This window comes from Pelophylax lessonae, assembly GCF_965119305.1.
Source record: "Pelophylax lessonae genome assembly, chromosome: 7".
Lineage (NCBI taxonomy): Eukaryota > Metazoa > Chordata > Amphibia > Anura > Ranidae > Pelophylax > Pelophylax lessonae.
This window is the reverse complement of record NC_138774.1, coordinates 41,685,010-41,704,198: the sequence shown is the minus strand read 5'-3', so window position 1 is coordinate 41,704,198 and position 19,189 is coordinate 41,685,010. Positions and strand designations below refer to the sequence as shown.

The window sequence follows — 19,189 nt, the reverse complement described above, 5'->3', positions numbered from 1 at the left end:
CACTGTTTTGGTATCCTACCTTTTTGTAAGAAACCTTCTTTACCTATCATTCTTTAAGTCACACAACTATAAATGTCACCATTTTTTGAATATTTATACATATTTTTGTACTCACCCCTACAGATTACTTTGGTGACTGCTAATTTGAAACCGCCCCCTTGTTAATATCTTGGCTACACTTCCTCTCTATGAATGTCCTCTTGATGTGCCCTATGTGGCTGCTGGTTGGACTCCCTCAGCTCCCGGTGTGGACATGTTGCCCTCTTGACCCAAGCTACATGATGTTCTCTCAGTCTTGCATACTGATTCTACTGCTGTATATTTATATATATATTATGATGCACCTGCTCTTGATAAAGTGGTTATGTCCACGAAACGCGTCAAGCTTTTTATCGATGCATCTACTCTACTACGATTTGGATTCTACAATATGTACCCATAGCTACCAAGGAACTTATGTACAAGTCTATTACATCATGTGTTTTCGATATTATGCTCTGTACTGTACCATGATCTGCCAATACTATATGCATGTACTATGCAATTGATGCAATGTTACACAAGTTTATATTTAATAATAAACCTGTTTTATTATTTTTTATCAATGTTCTCTAAATAATTATTAGCAACTGCATGTCCTCACACTTCATTTAAAGTCCCATTTTCCCCCCTTCTTTTACCGTCCCCCCATTTTTGTACCTTTTTGTAGGCAGTGGGCTCCAATGTACTGATGTACAATAATTACTGCTATATTACTATGCTTCTACGTTATTATTATCTCCGTACAAGCCCACTGCCTGATGTATCATATTTATTTATTGTTTTGTTATGATATTCCCCTCATATTCAACATGAATAGGGATGGAGGCATCTTGCCCCTATTAGGTAGAGCCTCATTTAAAGTCCCACCCTCTGAACCTCGGTTCAATTCCTTGTTTAATGATTTAGGGATGGAAGTGTGTGGCTGCAGTTTGGTTGTAATGTCAGGCGGTTTGCCTGCATTGTATTCCCTATTGGTTTTACAGCTGGTCCAATCAATATGTGTACAGTGACATGTTCTGTTTTGCTACAATTTGGTCCTATCAGATAGGCATTGTTCCATGCCGGGAGCTGCGATGCGCTCTGGCGGCCCCCCTCCTCCCCCTTCGCCCTGTTTGGACGCGGGCGATGTGGGCGGTCCTATCACGGCGCATCGGCGTCACGCCATCACTGCCGCACGCGTGACGTCTGTTGACGCCACTGCGCTCGGCACGTGATTCCATCTCGCGCCCCTATATGGAGAGGATTGTTCGCCGCCTTCCGGGATGATGCTTTGTCCGGGAGGCGGCGACTTCCTTCCCACTGCAAGCGTGGACGTGACGCTGGGAGCTCAACCATGACTGACTCGGGTACTTGATTTGGACACTCTCCCCCCTTTTTGTTCACTAGCTTTTCTGGTCTCACTCTCATTATTGGGTCTCTTGGCAGTGGTACTCTTTCTATGTTAATGCCTATTGGTTCCTATGGTACTCCATACCTATCTTCTCTATGTTCACTTTTTCCCCATACTTATCACCATACCTCTCTGGCTTAGGCCACTTACATCACTGTTTTGGTATCCTACCTTTTTGTAAGAAACCTTCTTTACCTATCATTCTTTAAGTCACACAACTATAAATGTCACCATTTTTTGAATATTTATACATATTTTTGTACTCACCCCTACAGATTACTTTGGTGACTGCTAATTTGAAACCGCCCCCTTGTTAATATCTTGGCTACACTTCCTCTCTATGAATGTCCTCTTGATGTGCCCTATGTGGCTGCTGGTTGGACTCCCTCAGCTCCCGGTGTGGACATGTTGCCCTCTTGACCCAAGCTACATGATGTTCTCTCAGTCTTGCATACTGATTCTACTGCTGTATATTTATATATATATTATGATGCACCTGCTCTTGATAAAGTGGTTATGTCCACGAAACGCGTCAAGCTTTTTATCGATGCATCTACTCTACTACGATTTGGATTCTACAATATGTACCCATAGCTACCAAGGAACTTATGTACAAGTCTATTACATCATGTGTTTTCGATATTATGCTCTGTACTGTACCATGATCTGCCAATACTATATGCATGTACTATGCAATTGATGCAATGTTACACAAGTTTATATTTAATAATAAACCTGTTTTATTTTTTATCAATGTTCTCTAAATAATTATTACCAACTGCATGTCCTCACACTTCATTTAAAGTCCCATTTTCCCCCCTTCTTTTACCGTCCCCCCATTTTTGTACCTTTTTGTAGGCAGTGGGCTCCAATGTACTGATGTACAATAATTACTGCTATATTACTATGCTTCTACGTTATTATTATCTCCGTACAAGCCCACTGCCTGATGTATCATATTTATTTATTGTTTTGTTATGATATTCCCCTCATATTCAACATGAATAGGGATGGAGGCATCTTGCCCCTATTAGGTAGAGCCTCATTTAAAGTCCCACCCTCTGAACCTCGGTTCAATTCCTTGTTTAATGATTTAGGGATGGAAGTGTGTGGCTGCAGTTTGGTTGTAATGTCAGGCGGTTTGCCTGCATTGTATTCCCTATTGGTTTTACAGCTGGTCCAATCAATATGTGTACAGTGACATGTTCTGTTTTGCTACAATTTGGTCCTATCAGATAGGCATTGTTCCATGCCGGGAGCTGCGATGCGCTCTGGCGGCCCCCCTCCTCCCCCTTCGCCCTGTTTGGACGCGGGCGATGTGGGCGGTCCTATCACGGCGCATCGGCGTCACGCCATCACTGCCGCACGCGTGACGTCTGTTGACGCCACTGCGCTCGGCACGTGATTCCATCTCGCGCCCCTATATGGGGAGGATTGTTCGCCGCCTTCCGGGATGATGCTTTGTCCGGGAGGCGGCGACTTCCTTCCCACTGCAAGCGTGGACGTGACGCTGGGAGCTCAACCATGACTGACTCGGGTACTTGATTTGGACACTCTCCCCCCTTTTTGTTCACTAGCTTTTCTGGTCTCACTCTCATTATTGGGTCTCTTGGCAGTGGTACTCTTTCTATGTTAATGCCTATTGGTTCCTATGGTACTCCATACCTATCTTCTCTATGTTCACTTTTTCCCCATACTTATCACCATACCTCTCTGGCTTAGGCCACTTACATCACTGTTTTGGTATCCTACCTTTTTGTAAGAAACCTTCTTTACCTATCATTCTTTAAGTCACACAACTATAAATGTCACCATTTTTTGAATATTTATACATATTTTTGTACTCACCCCTACAGATTACTTTGGTGACTGCTAATTTGAAACCGCCCCCTTGTTAATATCTTGGCTACACTTCCTCTCTATGAATGTCCTCTTGATGTGCCCTATGTGGCTGCTGGTTGGACTCCCTCAGCTCCCGGTGTGGACATGTTGCCCTCTTGACCCAAGCTACATGATGTTCTCTCAGTCTTGCATACTGATTCTACTGCTGTATATTTATATATATATTATGATGCACCTGCTCTTGATAAAGTGGTTATGTCCACGAAACGCGTCAAGCTTTTTATCGATGCATCTACTCTACTACGATTTGGATTCTACAATATGTACCCATAGCTACCAAGGAACTTATGTACAAGTCTATTACATCATGTGTTTTCGATATTATGCTCTGTACTGTACCATGATCTGCCAATACTATATGCATGTACTATGCAATTGATGCAATGTTACACAAGTTTATATTTAATAATAAACCTGTTTTATTTTTTATCAATGTTCTCTAAATAATTATTACCAACTGCATGTCCTCACACTTCATTTAAAGTCCCATTTTCCCCCCTTCTTTTACCGTCCCCCCATTTTTGTACCTTTTTGTAGGCAGTGGGCTCCAATGTACTGATGTACAATAATTACTGCTATATTACTATGCTTCTACGTTATTATTATCTCCGTACAAGCCCACTGCCTGATGTATCATATTTATTTATTGTTTTGTTATGATATTCCCCTCATATTCAACATGAATAGGGATGGAGGCATCTTGCCCCTATTAGGTAGAGCCTCATTTAAAGTCCCACCCTCTGAACCTCGGTTCAATTCCTTGTTTTAAGCTCCCAAACCAAGCCTCCTGGCTTTTTGCACATAAAATCACACTCAAAGTAGGGGGATCTGTGCCATGTTATAGGATAGAGGGGGACTCTATCTTACCATACAGAGAGGGGCCCGCGTTCACCACAAGACCCGTCAGGGGAAAAGGGGGAACATACTACTCACCATACCGGAACCAGGCGGGCACCAACTCCTGACAGTACCCCTCTCCACCGGGGCGGGAGGGCTGTCGACCAATACGGACGCCGTGACTCATGGTCCTTGGCGTTTCAGCGAGACGTTTAACTCGCGGGGTCAGTCCCCCAGTGGGACTATGTCGCGGCCGACCCAGCGCGGAGCTATGGCCTGCATGCGCTCGTAGGCTGAACTGGGGTGACCACCGGATCTCAACATCCAGCCCGTCGCCCAGTTCAGCTTTCTTGCTTGAAGATCTCACAGGAACACTGGAGAAAAAAGCTGTCTAAAAAAAATCTTTTTAAGAAAAAAAATCCTGCCAGGACCGAAGATCCCAGCAAGGTATCTAGGTCCTTACTCCTGACTAGACAGAAAAAAACTGATTTGCTGAGGCAGAGAGAGAGAGGATATACCCTCTGGGACTGCCCCTAGGGTGTGGCCAGAGCATTTTTATTTCCTGTCTAGTCCTGCTCCTGTGGAGGCAACATAACCCGAAGGTGCTGAATCACCGAGGACTACGTCTGTCAATGAGCGAGAGAGAAAACTGAATTTTTGTAAAATCTTACCTGTAAAATTCCTTTCTCTGAGTCCTCCGACAGTCGCCGCCTCTTCATATTCGTCACATATGGGGTATTAGACTTTGCTCCGAAGGAGTAGCTAGGCAACAGAATATGTTAACAATAAAGCTTTAACATATCCCACCCTCAAGGGGTGGTCCCCTCAGTCAATACCCTCCTACTTCCTGCAACCATATCTCAGTTTTGGTGGAATAGCAGTAGAGTACACAATCAAACCCCAAAAGAGGGGCGGGGGCGGCGACTGTCGGAGGACTCAGAGAAAGGAATTTTACAGGTAAGATTTTACAAAAATTCTGTTTTCTCTTACGTCCTCCGACAGTCGCCGCCTCTTCATATTCGTCACATATGGGGACGTCCCAAAGCAGTGCAAACATGAGGGGCGGGAAACGCATTCGCGCCGAAAGGCAACGCAGTCTCCGCATCAAAGAAGGAACCTTACCAAAGGAAGGAACCAGCTGGGCAACAGCAAAAAACAAGTGCTCAACAGGAGCAACAACCCAGGAAAAGACAAAAAACCAGGGGATACAAAACTTATCCCAACAGCCAGGAGTCCCCAACAAGGGACCCTAGGGAACAGCCGCACTAAGAACCTTGCGGCCAAAGGAAGCATCCGCCGATGCCTGAACATCTACTTTGTAGAATTTTGTGAAAGTGTGCACGGTCGACCAAGTCGCCGCCTTACACACCTGGGCTACAGAAGCCCCATGACGACAGGCCCAAGACGTACTCAGAGATCTAGTCGAGTGCGCCTTCACAGGCACAGGGGGAACCTTCCCCTGCAAGGCATAGGCCTGTTCAATGGTCTGCCTGATCCATTTGGCGATGGTAGAGGCCGAAGCCGCCATGCCCTTCCGAGGACCCTCTGGAAGAACAAACAAGGAGTCCGTCTTTCGAAAAGACTCAGTCGACTTAAGGTAAACCCTTATCGCCCGAACAACATCCAGAGAGTGCAATCTCACCTCCTTCGGATGTTTAGGCTTCGTGCACAACGAAGGCAAGACAATATCCTCATTAAGATGGAAGTCCGAAACTCGCTTCGGAAGAAAAGAAGGATTAGGTCGCAAGACCACCTTATCCAAATGAATAACCAGGTACGGAGACTTGCAGGACAAAGCCGCCAGCTCCGACACTCTGCGAGCCGAAGTGATCGCCACCAAAAAGGCGACCTTTTTGGACAACATAGACAACGAGATCTCCCTGATCTGTTCAAAAGGAGCACGTTGTAACACAGATAGAACGAGATTCAAGTCCCAAGGGGGCAGAGGATCCCGCCTCGGGGGAACCAGATGCCGCACACCCTGAATAAAGGTGCCAACCAATGGGTTGGAAGCCACGGGACGTTGAAACAGAACGGCCAGAGCAGACACCTGACCCTTTATCGTAGCCAGCGCCAAACGCTGATCAACACCCGTTTGAAGGAAAGACAGCACACGGGACACCGAGTACGTGCGGGGTGAAAACCCCCTGGACTCACACCAGGCAAAATAGGCCTTCCAAGTACGGTAATAAACCTTCCCCGAGGAAGATTTCCTCGCATTGATTAAAGTATGGACGACCTCCGGAGAGAGACCCCTCTCCTTCAGGACCTCGGTCTCAACAGCCAGGCCGTCAAAGCCAGCGACTGTAAAGCAGGATGGTATATCGGTCCTTGAGACAGTAGATCGTCTCGAAGAGGCAGACGCCACGGGGCGTCGACCGCCAGATTCACGAGGTCTGCGTACCAGGACCGGCGAGGCCAGTCCGGTGCCACAAGAATCACCGTGCTGCGTTCCGAGTGTAACCTGCGAAGGAACCTGGACAGCAACTGAATCGGTGGAAACGCGTACATCAGCCTGTACTGATGCCACGGGGCCACTAACGCTCCGACGCGTCTGCCCGAGGGTCGCGCGTCCTTGCCACGAACCTCTTCACCTTGTTGTTGAGGCGAGACGCGAACAGGTCCACATCTGGAAGACCCCACTTCGCGCACACAACGTCTGGAAGACAGCCGGATGGAGAGACCATTCCCCCTGATCCAGGGTCTGGCGACTCAGATAGTCCGCCTGCCAGTTCTCCACTCCCGGAATGTGAACCGCCGTTATCGCCGGGACATGAGTCTCGGCCCAAGACAGAATGTCGGCCACTTCCCGAGCCGCTCGGGCACTCTTGGTGCCCCCTTGGTGGTTGATGTAGGCCACCGCCGTGGCATTGTCCGTCTGCACCCGAACCGGGCAACCCTGCAGCCGGTCCGTCCAGCGATGAAGACAGAGACTTATCGCACGCAATTCCAGAATGTTGATCGGAAGGGAAGACTCCCCCTCCGACCAAGTCCCCTGAGCGGACAGAACGCCCAGAACTCCACCCCAGCCCCGACAGGCTGGCATCCGTGGTGATTACCGTCCACGAGATCGGACGAAACGACTTGCCCCCGGACACCAACGGGGACTGGAGCCACCACAGAAGGTTTTCCCTGGTGCGAAGACTCAACGAGATCTGAAGATCCAGAGATTGAGGTCGCCCGTCCCACCTGGACAGGATCTCCGCTTGGAGACCCCGCGTGTGAAACTGTGCGAAAGGAATCGCCTCGAAGGCCGAGACCATCAATCCCAGACATCTCATACACGTCCGCAGAGACGAGTTCGGAACGTCCCTGAGGGACCTGACTTCCTCCCGGAGAGTCCTGAGTTTGTCTTCCGGCAGGAAGACCTTCGCCTGCACCGAGTCCAGTATCATTCCCAGATAGGGGAGACGAACCGACGGACTCAGTGTCGACTTCGGAAAATTTATCGTCCAACCAAACTCCTGTAGAGTTTGCATCGTGACAGACAGGTCCTCCTCCAGACCCTGGCTGGTCGCAGACCGAACCAGAATGTCGTCCAGATACCCCAGTACAGAAACGCCCTGGGCCCTCAATAATGCCAGAACCGGTGCAAGCACCTTGGTGAAGACCCGCGGAGCCGAGGCGAGACCAAAGGGCAACGCCACGAACTGGTAGTGATCCTCCGCAATGGCAAATCGAAGGTACCTCTGATGACCCTCGAATATGGGGATGTGAAGGTACGCATCCTTCAAATCGATGGAGGCCATGAATTCCCCCGGAGCCAGGGCAGCCACCACCGACCGCAGGGATTCCATGCGGAACTTGCGAACCCGCACAGAGCGGTTCAGAGCCTTCAAGTCCAGAATCGGACGAACCTTGCCCTCCTTTCTGGGCACGGTGAACAGATTGGAATAAAACCCCCGAAACCTGTCCCGATGAGGCACCGGAACCACCACTCCCTGAGCCCTCAGGTCCCGCACCGCCAGGTGCAGGTCCCGCAAGCGCTCTGGAGACAGTTGAAGATTTGAGGGAAAAAATCTGCTCTCCGGCCGAGAGAGAAACTCGATCTTGTAACCAGATCGAACGATTTCCAGAACCCATCTGTCCCGCACACGGGCCAACCAGGGCTGAAGAAAACCGAGCAAGCGTCCCCCCACCCCAAAACTGGGTGAGGGCGCCCCTTCAGGCCGAACTGTTATGGGCTGCAGGTCCGGATTGGCCGGACTTCTGTTTACCAGACCAGGGCTTCTTCTGAGAGCCTTGACCTTTGAACGGTTTGCCCTTGTAGTGCGGCCGAAAGGCACGAAAGGACCCCTGAGGGGGCCGAAAATTAGCATGCTTCTTCCCAGAAGCCCCCTTAGCCTTGGGGAAATGGGGCAAGAGAGTGCTCTTACCCCCGGTGATCCCCTTAATCAACACATCCAAGGACTCCCCAAAAAGGCGAGACCCATCATAAGGCAGATTGGCTAAGGTCTTACGTGAAGATTGGTCCACCGACCAACATTTCAACCAAACCAGGCGGCGAGACAACACCGCCACGCTGTGCACACGTGCAGCCAACGGAATCAGGTCCAGGTCCGCATCACACAGATACATGACACCCTGGTGGATCTGATCCACCATATCCAGGGTCGCCGGCGAGGCCGAGTCGGCCACTAGGACGCGCCTAAGCATCTGCGTCCAACTTGCGATCGCCTGGGCCGCCATGAGAGAAGCAAACAGAGCCTTAAGCATAGAACCCGTAACAGAATAAGTATGACGGGCAAGAGACTCCAATCTCCTATCCGTGGCATCACGGAAAACAGGGGAACCCTCTGCAGGAATCGCAGTGGCTTTGTTCAAAACCGCAATTGCATGATCCACTGGTGGAGGCACACACCACCTTTCATCAGTGGCAGGCGAAAAAGGATAACGCAGCTTGAATTTACTCGGTACCGCAAAAGGCTTGCGCAGATCGCGCCATTGATCCTTAACAGCGCGCTGAAAATCAGCATTGCAGGGAAAAACCTGCGGCGTCCTGCGTTTCCTCTGCGTCCCATAAGCCGCCAAGGCAGCGGGGGGACACACTTCGTCCTGCAAACGCAGCGTTTGCTTAATGGAAGCAATCAACTCATCCATGATTGCAAGCTCTTCAGGCGAGCCAGGGGGAGAATTATCAACTCCCTCAACTTCAGCCTCCACCTCAGACCCCACTAGATCAAGAGAGGAGCGGGACCCCGATAAGGAGGCCCCTGCCAGAACAGCCCCATCACCTTCACCCTCAGAATCAGAGGAAAGAGCAACTCTGGGCCTTTTAGTAGATTGAGCAGCCACCAGCATTTGCACCTGAGCAGCAAGGCCAGTCACAATAGTGGCTAAATCCCCCCCTGGGGGGGAAACAGCGGTCCCCTGGCTTTCCACCAATACTGTAGGAAATTTGCCCTCCTGAGAATCCATTGCCCCTGTAATGCCAGACAACCAAGGGTTAACTGCCCCTTTTAAGCAAGCGCGGCAAGCGCAGCCCACCGCACCACACTCAAGCACAATGAGACCCCCACAGGGAATATGCAAACTGAACACAGGCAATGGATAGCAAGAACAGAAGGATAAAACCTGAGGAGACCCTCGCCGCTGCTGCTGCCTCGATCGGTGTTCCAGGAAAGAGGAAGTGATGCTGCCAGGGCGCTTCTATGTAAGCCTATGGAGGCTACAAGAAAATGGCCGCCATGCATGTAAACCATGCGGCCGGAGCGGGTGTAGGCAAAATGGCGTCGTTTGGCGCCGAAACCGCCGCTCCACAGTGCATTAAAACACACATTACATTCCAATATCAGAATACATGTCAGATCGCCGCAGCGATCGCCGTATAGTGCCCAAACATGCCAAAAAAAAAACATGCCCCACAGCACACAGCTTCTCACACTGACCAGTCTGACACACACAGTGTCATACAGCTCCCCCCCCCCCCTTGCAGCCCACAGCATGCAGCCGAGAGATAGGGAGACAAGCAGTGTGAATAGAGGCAGGTTACACAGTCCCAGACTGACACCCCCCCAGACAGACAGGTCCCCACATATATACACTTACCTCACATGGCGTGGGGGACCCGCACAGGCGAACAAGCCGCTGCACATGAGGCAGGGAGAGTCGCAATTCAAGACGCACAAAATGGGGGTTAAGAAACCACACAGCGTCCAGTGAGGTAGCCACCTCACCAATCATCCCTGCACCGAACAGGGATGGGTGGTTCACTGTGCCAGGAGCGTTACCTGGCTGAACGCTCAATGGCAGACTGGGAAGCCACTGACCCACGACCTGCGACCAGGGGGATCAGCCCGAGACCCAGTCCGCATGATCCTCTTCGTCCGAAGAACTAACTAACGCTGACAAAATAACAGCTAAATAAAGGTAGAGAGAAAAACTCAAACAAAATATTAAAAAGAAGAAAGAGTCTGGGACAGAAAGTCCCAGCACAGAGAGAGCCAGCCACTCCTGACAAGCTAGACATTAAAACTGAGATATGGTTGCAGGAAGTAGGAGGGTATTGACTGAGGGGACCACCCCTTGAGGGTGGGATATGTTAAAGCTTTATTGTTAACATATTCTGTTGCCTAGCTACTCCTTCGGAGCAAAGTCTAATACCCCATATGTGACGAATATGAAGAGGCGGCGACTGTCGGAGGACGTAAGAGAAATTAGGTTTTTATCCGCATAATTCAAGTACCTTACTATAACGGGTCTGATATTATTCCTGCCTTCGTTGATGCTACCAATCCTGTGTGCTCGTTCTACTACACAAGTAGCTAGTATTCCTAATGCCTTTGGAATTTCAACAGAGCAGAGATGAGAAAGCGCCTCAGATTTAAACGTTTCTGGGACCCCAATAATATGGAGATTGTTCCGTCTAGAGCGATTTTCTAGGTCCTCTATCTTTTCTTGCAACATCTGTAGAGCATTGTCGTGTGCGGATAGCTCTCTACTGTTATCTATCATTTCATCTTCCAAAGAGGAGATTCTCATCTCTGCTTCCTGTATTTGCTGTTTGTACATTTGCAGGTCTCTTTGTATCTGTGTAAGCCCCTGCGTTATGGCTGTTTCTACTGTATGTTTGATCGTGGGTGCCAACAATGCCGCCACTGCTTCTGCTATCCGACCACAGGAGAGATCCTCTGAGGGGATATCAGAAGTACTGGGTTGAACATTTATATTCGTTACAAGATGTTCGCTCACCTCCTCATGTGCCTCAGTACTTGTTTGAAGTTTGTCGGTCATGTTAAGGTCCTTAATTACCTTAATTACTGAAGGCCCCTTTCACACTTTTGTGACCTCAAAGTCATGCAATTTTTTACAGCGTTTTTTTTGCCGCAAAGCAATGCCTATTACATTTTTCTGTTTGCGCCCCCCCCCCCCCCAAACATTTTGAGCACCAGCCGCCACTGACTACTGCTATTTTGACCTCTCCTGCTTTTATTTTTTCCATTTCTTCCTGTATCTTATTAAGCTCCTCCTGCAAACGATCTCTCTCACTTCTGATTTCATTAAATGGCACCCAAGGCTGTTTGCTAGGCTTTTCTCTGGTTTATGGCCTTCTATAACTTCCTGAACAATAATAGGTTCTTCCCCTTCATGGTCCTTTAAAATCAACTCTATCTTGCTGACTCTCGACTCTAAAAATTCTAGCTGCATCAACCGCCATACTGTACTCTCTGCCCTTTCTCCTCCACAAATTATCCGCTCTCAACAAAATATCATTATAATCACTAGGATCAGGTGTAACAGATAAAATACCTTCCCTGACATCATTATCTAATGCTTCTAATAACATTGCCCTGTGAATTAAACCACCATGTTCAAAACCTGGATTTTCAGTCATTACATATTCCATCACACTGCTAATTCTATCTGCAATTTCATATGGGCATACATTCTTCATCTGTCTAATTTTTCCTGACAAGGACACATTTGTTGTCACGCCATACAATGCCTTTAACAATTCCTTTAAAACATCCTTAGTTTTAGAAAGCTGGCCACAATTTTGCAAAATCTGTGCCCACAATCCATTGCCTGCACTTTTCTGCAAAATTCTCGCTAGGTCTTCTATATTCAAATTGTATGTCTCTGACTCTCTGCAAATCACAAAACCATTTCATGAATCTATTTACATCATAGCGGGGTACTTGTCCTATCTCTCTTACAATGGCTTCCATCTCCTGTTGCTTTAATTGTTTTCTGATCAATTGAACTTCACTTGAATTGTCAGTGTTTAATACAGTGGTTGTAGTGGTAGGAGCTGCTGGTATACATGTGGCTGCATTTAACTCATCCCAGGGATATATTGGCTTATAATCTTTGGTATCAGGCCCCTTTGACACACTCCGTGCGGAGACACAGCTGTCAGTTCCCTATGCATCTCTATGGGGGAAATCGGATGGGAACGGACCGTCGGTCCATTCTCATCCGATCCCATCCGATCCGATCCGCTGGACAGATGGAAAATAGGGTTTCCATCCGTCCAGATTTGACGGATCGGATGTCAGCGGACTCTCCGCTGACATCCGATGCCCCATAGGGATGCATGGGGGGACCGTTCAGATCCGCCAAAAAAACTGACAGGCAGATCTGAACGGTCCGCCTGTGTGAAAGAGCCCTCAAGCTTAATTTTAGAGGTATCATTTTGGTGCGCGTAATTAGATTTTCTGCCAATTTATCAAAAGCAATGTTAGCAGCATGTTTACATTCCTCCAACTGTTTCTCAACAACTTGTATTTTTACTGACAATTCTTCATTCTCCCGACCTAAACCATCACATAATTTAGCCTTCTCAATCAGCGCCTCCCCAGTAGTAATAGCATGTAACCTGAGATCCGATATCCTCTCATTCAACTCTTTCTCCATAACCTCATATCTCTGAGCCTGTTCTAGAATTTGCTGCTCTTTCCCCTTAATCTCCTCCAATAATTCTTTACAACAAGACAATAATCCCTGAATAATGATACCCTTATGTTTCTTATTGTTTGTTTTCTTATCAAAGACACTATCAGATAAAAAGCACTGGACTGTCTATATTCTTGGGGAATCTCATAAGGTCCCCATGACTTTTATATAATTTAGCAGCCACATATTCACATTCTCTCCCTTAGTGCTATTGTCACAACCAGACACAGCCAAAGCCATTGTGCAAGAAATAAAATAAATAGCTATTCAGAAAATAAGGAACAAGGTACACTTACCAACTGTTAGGGTTCCTAAGCTTATAATCTTCTCCAGATCCTGGGGTTCAAAACTTCCTTCCTGGGTCCTCACCGTCTTAAAGATGTTGTAAACCCCATATATATATATATATTACATACTAGCACATTATGAAATACTTACCTTAGAACGAGCCCCCGCCGTGCCGCCCGCTTACCTGTATGACGGGCGACATGTCCAGTCGCCCGTCTTCCGGGATTGCAGCATCCGGCCATCTGATTGGTCACGGCACAGGACTCTGAAGGAACGGCACCAGCGGCCGTTCCTTCAGAGCGCATGCGCCAGTGACGTCACTGGCTGCATGCAAGGTAAATATCTCCTAAACGGTGCATGTTTAGGAGATATTTACAGTACCTATAGGTAAGCCTTATCATAGGCTTATCTATAGGTAAAAGTGTCAGAGGAGGGTTTACTTCCTCTTTAACCACTTAAGCCCCGGAGGATTTTCCTGCTAAACGACCAGGGGGTATTTTGCGATTCTGCACTGCGTGACTTTAACGGACAATTGCGCGGTCGTGCAACGCTGTACCTAAACGAATTTGACGTCCTTTTTTTCCCACAAACAGAGCTTTCTTTTGGTGGTATTTGATCACCTGTGCGATTTTTACTTTTTGCGCTATAAACAAAAAAAGGAGCGTAAATTTTGCAAAAATAACAATATTTTTCACATTTTTTTATATGAAATTCCCCAAAAAAAAAAAAATGTAAAAATCTAAATTTTTTAACATTTTCGGACAATTTGTTTTATCCTACCTATGTTTGGTAAAAAAAAAAAAAAAATCGCAAAAAGCGTATTTTTATTGGTTTGCGCAAAAGTTATCGCGTTTACTAACAAAGGGAAAGATTTTTGTTGTTTTTTTTTTAACGCGTAATGGCGGCGATCTGCGATTTTTTTTGCGGTACTGCGACATTGCGGCGGACAGATCGGACCCTTGACTGACATTTTTTACACTTTTGGGGTTACCAGTGACATTTCTACAGTAATCAGTGCTATATATATGCACTGTTACTGTAAAAATACACTGGTAGTGAAGGGGTTAACTTTATTTGGGAGGGAGGGGCTGTGTGTGTCCCTAGGGGCGTGCTTTCTACTGTGATTGGCTGTGGCTTGAGGTGTAAGGACACTGATCAACGGATCTACATAGTAGATCCGTCTGATCAGTGTTTTTACACCGAGGAGAATGACAGGTGGCTTGTTTACACAAGCCGCCTGACTTTCTCCCTCTCCCCCGACGATCGCCGAGTGACCGGCGGACATCGGGTCCGCCAGTCACACGCGCGGGGGGGTCCGTGATCGCGCGGGAGCGGCCTCCGCGGGCGCGCGCTCGCTCCCCAGACCCTCCCAGGCTAGTGACGTTAATTAACGTCACTCTGCCTGGCAGGGGCTGACCGCCGCAGTAAATTTACTTAAGTCACGGGTCACGGCACCAATGTAGTGATGTAATAATATTAGTAGTAGTATTCATTAATTATTACTATAATGCGAGTTATTCTTGCAACGATTCAGTTCTTCCAGAGAGATGCATTTACAAGGAGGATGACAGTACATTTCTTTCATCTTCAGAGAACCAATCTTCTCCTGTCATAACTTAGCCAACACAACCCATTTCCTAATATACATTTTTTTCCTCATTGAGGACCAGAATAAGCAATTTGATTGGCCAGTTTTATTAGGCCTTTGGTCTGCTTTTGTCTTTCTGGCTATGGACAACTGCAGTCATAAAACCCTTCAGGAAATTTCCTAATTTGCATAAGGAAATTTCCTAATTTGCATTTGTAATCAGGTTGGAAAATGGATTGGTTGGAGAAGCATGGACTTTGAAGGCACTGAGTAATTAAAATAACAATTTTATTAAATCACAACTAAAATTACAAAATGTCAACATTGCGCCTCAAAAAAGGCGTTTTTAGTAAATGTAACCAATGTAGCTGATTAGCAATATACAGTGTACAGATAAACAAGCAAAAATATTGGTAATTGCAGTAGTTATTGAATACATCACATCAGGAAGATCTCATAGAGGGTGACAGGTGTGTGAGGCTGACGTCCAACGAGATCAATCGATGTTGTATTGGATATACATGAAATTCAAAGAGCCAATTTGCTCGACATGTTTCGCTTAGATAACTTCAACTGGAGCTAGTAGTGAAATGCTTACCTTCGACTATACCCTGTGGTATAAGAATATACTGCGTGGACCCCCACATATGACCCTGTCGGGCCTCCCTGGCTACTCGGCACACCCCGCCTATTCCTCAGGTTCTGGCTATCACCTATGGCAATACATTTTATTACTCTGTTTAACCACTTTACACCCAGCCCTATTTCGGACACTTTTTGTTCACAAGTTAAAACCAGTATTTTTTCCTAGAAAACTACTTAGAACCCCCAAACATTATATATATTTTTTTAGCAAAGACTCTGGAGAATAAAATGTCGGTCATTGCAAAAATTTTTGTCACGCGGTATTTGCGCAGCGGTCTTTAAAACGACCATTTTTTTGGAAAAAATTTGAAAAATCACATTTCACTGCATTTAAAAAATACTAAACAGTAAAGTTAGCCCATTTTTTTTGTATATTGTGAAAGATGATGTCACGCCGAGTAAATAGATACCAAACATGTTACGGTTTAAAATTGCGCCCCCCCCGTGGGATGGCGACAAACTACGGTCAATAGAGATCTCAATCTGCGACGCTTTAAATTTATTTAACGGTTACCAGTTTAGAGTTAGAGTGTAGCTCTTTTTTTTAAATTATTGCCCACGCTCTGGCGATCGCGGCGATACCTCACATGTGTGGTTTGAACAGCGATTTCATTTGCGGCTCGACTTGCGTATACGTTTTTTTTTGTGCGCGAGCTAACGGTGATGGGGGCGGCTAAATTTTTTTTTTTTCCTATTTATTTTTTCTTTTTTTTTAACTTTATTACAGGTTTTTGAAAAAAAAAAAAATCTGATCACTTTTATTGCTGTCACAAGCAATGTAAACATCCCTTGTGACAGCAATATGTGTGACAGGTACACTTTATGGAGGGATCGAGGGTCTAAAAGACCCTAGACCCCTCCACTACACTTCCCTGTATGCAAAACGCCGAAAACGGCATTTTTGCATACAGCCGTTTTTCAAATCTGCCGCCTTTTGCAGCACAGTAACCCGGATGTGACGTCATGGACGCCGCCTCCGGGTTACGTCATCGGAGCCCCGATCGATGCCGTTTCCGGCATTCATCGGGACTCCATCCAGCCGGCGGACGCGCCGGCTGGGTGCTCGGGGCTCCCGGTGGGACGGGAGCCCCGAGCAAAGCCGCGGAAGGTGGCGGGAGGGGGGGGACGTCCCCTCCCGCCCCCCCCGGGTAACGATCGAGCGGCTCCCGAGCCGCATCGATCATTACCGACGGAAAGCCGACCGTCGGCTTCACACAACGGTACCGGGATGATGCCTCTAGCTAGAGGCATCATCCCGGTATAACCACTCAAAGTCAGCCGACGTAGGTCTACGTGGCTGGTCGTTAAGTGGTTAAATAGTAATCTGTGTTTAATTTGTAACCCCTCTTTTTTTGATTGTGTGATTTCCTGATGTTACAAAATGCTGGCTATATGTGCATATGTTCACACTTTTCTATTAGCTAGTAATGTTTTTTAATCATACAGAGCATTTCACTACTAGCTCCAGATGAAGCTATCTAAGCGAAACATGTCGAGCAAATTGGCTCTATGAATTTCATGTATATCCAATACAACATCGATCAATCTCATTGGACGGCAGCCTCACACACCTGTCACCCTCTATGAGATCTTCCTGATGTGATGTATTCAATAACTACTGCAATTACCAATATTTTTGCTTGTTTATCTGTACACTGTATATTGCTAATTAGTGGGGATCGAAAGTATGGGCACCCCAGGTAAAAATTTGTATTAATGTGCATAAAGAAGCCAAGGAAAGATGGAAAAATCTCCAAAAGGCATTAAAATTACAGATTAGACATTCTTATAATATATCAACAAAGGTTAGATTTTATTTCCATCATTTACACTTTCAAAATAACAGAAAACAAAAAAATGGTGTCTGCAAAAGTTTGGGCACCCTGCAGAGTTAATATCTTGTACTGCCCCCTTTGGCAAGTATCACAGCTTGTAAACACTTTTTGTAGCGTGCCAAGAGTCTTTCAATTCTTGTTTGAGGTATCTTTGCCCATTCTTCTTTACAAAAGTCTTCCAGTTCTTTGAGATTTCTGGGCTGTCTGTCACGCGCTGCTCTTTTAAGGTCTATCCATAGATTTTCAATTATGTTGAGGTCAGGAGATTGTGTAGGCCATGGCAAAACCTTCAGTTTACGCCTCTTGATGTAATCCCCCGTGGATTTCGAGGTGTGTTTAAGATCATTATCCATTTGTAGAAGCCATCCTCTCTTTAACTTCAGCTTTTTCACAGATGGCATCAAGTTACCATCCAAAATTTGCTGAAATTTTATTGAATCCATTTTTCCTTCTACTCGTGAGATGTTCCCTGTGCCACTGGCTGCAATACAATCCCAAAGCATGACTGATCCACCCCCATGCTTAACAGTTGGACCGAGGTTCTTTTCATTAAATTCTGTGCCCCTTCTTCTCCAAATGTACCTTTGCTCATTCCTGCCAAAAAGTTCAATTTTAACCTCATCGGTCCACAGAACTTGTTTCCAAAATGCATCAGGCTTGTCTATATGTTCATTTGCAAAGTTCAAACGCTGATTTTTGTGGTGAGGACATAGAAGAGGTTTTCTTCTGATGACTCTTCCATGTAGACCATATTTGTACAAGTATCTCTTTATAGTGGAATAGTGTACCACAACTCCGGTGTCTGCCAGATTTTTCTGGAGGTATCGTGCAGTCAAACGTGGGTTTTGAATTGTTTTTCTCACAATCCTGTGAGCTGTTCAGTCTGATATTTTTCTTGGTCTTCCAGATCTTGCTTTAACTTCCACTGTTCCTGATGACTGCCATTTCTTAATTACATTCCGAACAGAGGATATTGACATCTGAAAACGCTTTGCTATTTTCTTATAGCCTTCTCCAGCTTTGTGAGCGTCAACTATTTTCAGTTTCAGTTTTCCAGACAACTGCTTAGAAGATCCCATGGTGCTGATTGTTGGGGCAAGGTCAGAGGAGTCTGGGCATTTAAAACATTTGAGATTGACATCACCTGGTCTTCCCAGATAATGATTGAGAACAATCCATGACACTGGCAGGTCCCAGCCTTGCAAAGGGGGCAGTGCATGCTATAAATTCTGCAGGCTGCCCAAACTTTTGCAGACGCCATTTTTTTGTTTTCTGTAATTTTGAAAGTGTCAATGATGTAAAAAAAATCTAACTTTTGTTGACATATTATAAGAATGTCTAATCTGTAATTTGATGCCTTTTGGAGATTTTTTCATCTTTCCTTGGCTTCTTTATGCACATTAATACAAATTTTTACCTGGGGTGCCCAAACTTTCGATCCCCACTGTATATATATATATATATATATATATATATATATATATATACACACACACATACACACACACATACACACACATATCTATAAAATATATATATATAAAATTTACAACAATCACTACATTAGTGTCACAGGTGACATTAGTTAGCATTATCGCTAGTTAGTGTCAACCTAGGACAGCGCAGATCCCCGCCGCATAGTTAGAAATATTAGTTAACCCTTTGATTGCCACTAACACACACATATACACACCAAACACCTCCATATACACACCTGACAACAATTTTAACGAGTTTCAAACCTTTATAGACCTGCAAAAGTTTATA

General features: G+C 46.1%; 1 protein-coding gene and 1 pseudogene across 2 annotated transcripts in view; both read right to left on the bottom strand.

Annotated features, from left to right (window-relative positions):
• The window catches only part of LOC309559758 (class I histocompatibility antigen, F10 alpha chain-like), a gene marked incomplete at its 3' end in the record, with an annotated part of 301,690 nt that overhangs the window by 212,392 nt on the left and 70,109 nt on the right, over window positions 1–19,189 (bottom strand). The gene's annotated exons all lie outside the window — the stretch shown is intronic.
• Window positions 11,757–13,306, bottom strand: LOC309559759 (annotated as a pseudogene). Its single transcript has 2 exons — window positions 12,744–13,306; window positions 11,757–12,505 (listed from the first exon to the last, which is right to left on the bottom strand). The product of its transcript is annotated as an uncharacterized misc_RNA (transcript).